Source organism: Otolemur garnettii, unplaced genomic scaffold, assembly GCF_000181295.1.
Source record: "Otolemur garnettii isolate 467f Iridium unplaced genomic scaffold, OtoGar3 scaffold00178, whole genome shotgun sequence".
NCBI classification, from domain to species: domain Eukaryota; kingdom Metazoa; phylum Chordata; class Mammalia; order Primates; family Galagidae; genus Otolemur; species Otolemur garnettii.
Window position 1 is genome coordinate 60,103 of NW_003852573.1, and position 5,426 is coordinate 65,528.

Sequence of the window (5,426 nt, forward strand, 5' to 3'; positions counted from 1 at the left end):
CAATCGACATTTATTCAAATATAGTTGAGTCATCTTCTTCTGCAACCTGACAGAGGGAGCTGACCTTGTTGGTGGGGCTGGCTAGTGATGCGTGAACTCCTTTCCCCTAGCCATTCGCACCTGCACAATAGGATACCTGCGACAGCAGTTACCACGTGCGCACCTGCACAAGTGTGAACGGCTCGGAGAAAGGAGCTGTGGCAGATAAAAGGTATTCCGGTCTTCCTTACCGCTCTCTGCCAAAATGCATGGCATGGCTATGCAGATATGCTGCATAGCCATGCCCATCACTAGGTCTTATTATCAGGGTAGGGCTTATATTTAACAAATGCATAGAAATCCTGCTAGGGCTTATTTTTTGGATCGGTCTTATTTTCAGAGAAACACAGTAGTTGAGTCAAATTCTTTTATCACTCAAAAGTCTATGTCTTCTTCTCATGCATACCTGCCAGCCCCAGACTGCTGACATGCTTGCAACCCCCAGCACCCCAGAGGAGTGGTAGGGTAGGGGCTTGATGCAACTGCTTGTGCTAGCTGATAAAATGATCCTGAGGAGAAAGAAAAAAGTCAAAGAAGCCTCTGAATCTCACAACCTGGAGAAGGACAAAGAAACTATCAGATGTGTAAGTGTGAAGAGGAAGCATAGACTTGAGGATGCATTGACTGTGATATCTGATAGTGATGGAGAGGAACCAAAGGAGGAGAATGAACTGCAGAAAATGAAGACAGAAATTCAAATTGAGCAAAGTGTTTGGACGAAAGAAAACTTGCTCTCCTCCCAAGGGCTATTTGTTGAAGAAACTTCTGAAGAAGGAAACTATGTATATGCTCTAAAAACCACTGTTGCTTTGACCAGTAAGAGAAGCTCAGCATTTATACCAGAGAGTTCTGCACAAGAAATCACTGTCTTGAGACACAGCTAAGTTCCCCTGAAATTCTTGACCTTGAAAGAGAAGTCTCCCCAGGTAGCAGAGAGACCTTGGATGAAGTAAGAATAATAATGGCAAATAAGGTTAGTAAGAAGGAAGATGTCAAGAAAGAAATTATTTCTCCCTCCCAGGATACCAGGTATCCTGCCCACTCTATGACAGGACTTCTCACCCACAAAGATAGAGTGATATGCCATGTACTGCAATGGTTTGACAGGGGCAAGATGCAGTATTGACTTGGAGACAAAAAGAGGCCAAGAGCAAGCAAGAGTGACCATGGGACAGCTGCCCAGACTTCCCAAGACATTGACAAGAATGAGAAGTGTTATCCCTGTAAATCCCTGGTCCCATTCAGATGGTATCAGTGTCTTATGGACTCCTCTTTCCATCTTGCTGGGGTGACCAAAGAGAAGGTCCTCAAGGGAATGGTAGAGCATGCTCAACTATAGAGGGCAAGTGGCAGCAGAGGCTGAGGAACCCAAAGTAAAAAGGCCACAGTGAAGTAGGACATCATGAGGAGAAGACTGCAGGTGCAGAGATAAAGACCAACTCTTCAAGAGCAGGAGCCTTCCTGGTGCCCTCCCCAGGGCTGGAAGAGGCAGATGGCAGCAGAGAGATGCAGAGTTCCTCAGGCATCTCAACTTAAAAGAGTCTCCTCATCAAGTCTTTTGCTTTCATTTTAGAAGCCACAGATGGCTTAGTGAACTTTATAAAACAAATTTACTATCCAGCCAGGTACCTGGACATGAACCAAAGCTGACAGAGGAAGAAGGAGAAAATCCAGAAGTTTAAAGATTTTTGTCCAAAGGTTCACAAATCATTAGCAATAAGGGCAGGCCATGTTTATTAAGTCACAGTGGCCTCCAGTTCACTGTTGAGCAAGTTTTGGCTTTTCGGTTTCTACTACCAGCACCCCCTCAACATCCTGTTTCTATGTTTTCTATGAGTTACATACTACGACTGTATAATATTCTGTTTTATAACAGTCCATTTGAACTTACTTATAGTTAAAAGAAAATTTAAATATATTTACATTTTTATGAAAAAAATCTTTCTTTTAGGTGAGGATTTAATTCGTTTACTTTCAAGATTATTACTGATAGGTGACTGTTTACGCCCATCATTTTGTTAATTATTTTCTGGTTGTTTTGTACAATCTCTGTTTTTTTTTTTTAATTTCTCTCTTATTATTTTCACTGAGGTTTGGTGGTTTTCTGTAGTGATAAGGTTTAGTTATTTTCTCTTTCTCTTTCAGACACCAAAATCTCTCAGTTTTAGCTTATCTGGGAAAGACTTTATTTCCCCCTTATTTCTGAAGGGTAGTTTTGCTGGATATAGTGTTTTTGACTAACAATTTCTTTTCCTTTTGTTATGCCCGAAATTCTCCCAAAAGACCCCGGCAGACAAATCTGAGACACACTCCGATGTAAAAAGCACGAGATGAGTTTTATTCAGGCCCCGGGAAGCCCGGACTCTCCTGGCATGCAAGCCGAGGACGAGCCCCGAACTCGGGGTGGAGCAAGTTTTTATGGGGTACAGAAAGCAAGAAGGGTAGGGTCCATTACAAGTACACTCTTGATTGGTGGTTGGTGATTTCATTAGTAAAGGAGGAAGTAAAGGAGGATTTGCATTGGTAGCTGATGATTTCACTAGTAAAGGTAAATTTGGATTGGTACAGGTGAGGGGTGGGGGGTCCCTTAACTGGGGGCTAGAGTTGGTGCAGCCTGATTACCTGTATTTCAAGGTAATAGAAACTTATTGTTTATTATAGCAGCTGTTTGCCTAAGGTGACTCGGTTTATGGCTCAGTGGCTGGGCAACCTGGGGTGGGGGAGAAGCAGCAGGGAGTGGCCCTGCAGGTTTCACTGGCAGAGGTTGGGGCGGAAGGGCTAGGAATAGAACTTATGCAGTAAACAGCCAGGAATGCGGCTTGTGCTGTAAACAGCCAAGAATGGAGCTTGTGCTGTAAACAACAAAATGGAGCTAGTTTGGCTCTCACACTTTCAGCACTCTGAAAATAACATCCCATTTTCTTCTGGTCTGTATAGTTTCTGTGGATAAAGCTATTGTGCTTTTTCTTTGCTGTTATAGAGTTCTCTATTTTGTCTTTGAGTTTTGATGATTTGATTACATGTGTTGCTGTTCTTGGGCTGATTGGTGAGGCAGAGGAAAGCACTGCAGATAAAATGAATAGCATGAAAGGGAGACTGAGGCTCGCTCTGACACTCAGCAACTACCTATCTTTATTGATCCTCTTATATACTCTAAAACATCTGATAAAAGTTTAAAATAACAAACAGTTAAGAAAGCGAGGTGAAATCAGGGAAACTGCCATAAAAATTCCAATTCAGCACAATTACTGCTGAGCACATATACAACTGATACAAATTAAGAACATTTTGCTTGGGGCTAAACCACAAGGGCACCAGGCTGTCTGTTCTGTTAGCCCATTTCCTTAAACTAAAACTAGCAACTATTGTGTTAATGAAGAGAAGGGAACAAAGCACAATAGCCCAGTGCCTAGACAGGTGTTCAGCCCCCAACCATAACCTGGCATGGCCCTGCAGCACATTCCTTTCTGTGAACTGTAGCTTTCTGCTTTTCAGCAGGCCCAGGCATGTCCTCAGAGTAAGGGGATTCCATCTTAAGGCCACGTTCCTCAGGGAGCACACGAGGCTAAACTACCGTCTGAGCATGGGGGGCAGTACCCCTTCAAACGTGCCTTGAGGAAGGTTTTGGGTTGAATCTACTTGAGAAGTTTTAAGCTTCCTTGATCTAAATGTTCATATCTCTCCTTACACTTGGGAATTTTTCAGTTATTATTTCATTAACTCAATTTTCTATGCCTTTCCCTTCATGACTTCTTCTGGGATTCCCAAAATACAATTTTTTTCTTAATGGTGTCCCATAAGTCTTATAAGCTTTCTTTACCCTTTTCCCCCCACCCTCTTTGGGTGATTTCAAATGACCTAACTTCAAGTTCAAAGATTCCTTCTTTTGCTGGATCAAGTCTGATGTTAAAGCTCTCTATTGTAATTTTTATTTCATTCATTAAATTCTTCCCCTGTAGGATTTCTGTTCAGTCATTTTCATGATTTCTATCTCTTCATTGAATTTCTCATTCATATTGCGAATTTCTCAATTTTGTCTAATCATCTACTTGTACTTTTTTTTTCATCTCATTGACTTTCTTTGAGGTCATTATTTTGAATAATTTTTACAGCACTTCATTAATTTTCTTTTCCTTGGGGCCTGTTACTAGGAAGTTATTATGTACCTTTTGTGGTGTCATATTTAATATTTTCATGTTTCTTATGTCTCTACATTGATGTCTGTTCATCTGGTAGAACAATTTCCTCTTCAACAATTTCTAGAGTGGCTTTTATAGTGAATAAACTTCACTATAAAAAGTTGGGTTTTAGTGTGCCAGTTGGGAAGGGTGTGGTGATTCTCTTTCTGGGTAGGTGCAGTGGGATAGTCTTTGTGCAGCTTCTTTAGCTGCAACCAAAGTTGGCAACTAAGGTCCCAGGGGATAAGGTAGTAAGCAGTTGTAACTCTAGACCTTGGGATCATAAGGCTTTTCAGTATCCAGGCTCCGTGAGGCTAGGTATAGCAGCAGCAAATACCTCAGAATGCAGAGCAGAGCTATTATTTTGGCCCTGGGCATTGGGGGTACAAAATCGCACAGAAATGACTCCACTCTCCAGGGAGAGAGGTTTCTCAGTAGCTCAGACTCTAGGGAGCTAGTCTAGCTCCAGGAAATCAGGGTTCCAGAATTATTTGGCCTGTAGGGCAGGGTGTTTCAGCTCAGCCTCTGCTCTATTTCCCTAGAATGTGGGTAAAATGTCAGTTCTGCCCTACGGTGTGTAGCTGCTCAGCTTGGCAAAAGTACCAATTTCCTAAGTGGGAATGTAGTACTCTAGCTCAGGCTTAAGGGTTTTGACTATTCCTAGTGACCCAGGCACCCTTTCCCTGGGTTGTAGGGCTCTGATTTAGCTTAGATATGGGGTGCATGACCACTCTGAACAGTCAAGGCATCGTTTCCTGGTATGCAGGGCACTGCTTCAGCTTATGCACCAGGGAGGTACGATTGCCCTGAGCAGCCAAGGTACTGCTTTCCCAGGAGACAGGTTCCACTTCAGCTGTAGCCCAAGAAGGCAGGGAGAAGTATAGGGGCAGCAACTTCACCTCTGCTTAGCCCCATGAGGAAGGGTATAACAGCTGCTCACAGCTCAATTTGGAAATATTGGGCCACAAGCCTGGTATGGTTTGGCAATAGCTTAGCTCCAGGGATAAAGGGGCACCATGGTCCCTCATGCCTAGAGAAAGATATACTCCAACAGTATTTTTAATTCCATTATGGTATAACACAGGGAGCCATAGCAGGAAGGACAGTGTCAGCTCCTTCTCCAAGGGAAGCGCAACTTATGTGGACTCCAGACAGCCTTGTCAGCTGGCTGAGCACCTGTGAGGACTGCAGGGGACCCCATTCTGTAGA

General features: G+C 43.1%; 1 pseudogene; it reads left to right on the forward strand.

Moving 5' to 3' along the window:
• Nucleotides 1–515: 515 nt before the first annotated feature.
• On the forward strand, nucleotides 516–1,753 carry LOC100965146 (annotated as a pseudogene).
• The last annotated feature ends 3,673 nt before the right edge of the window (nucleotides 1,754–5,426 follow it).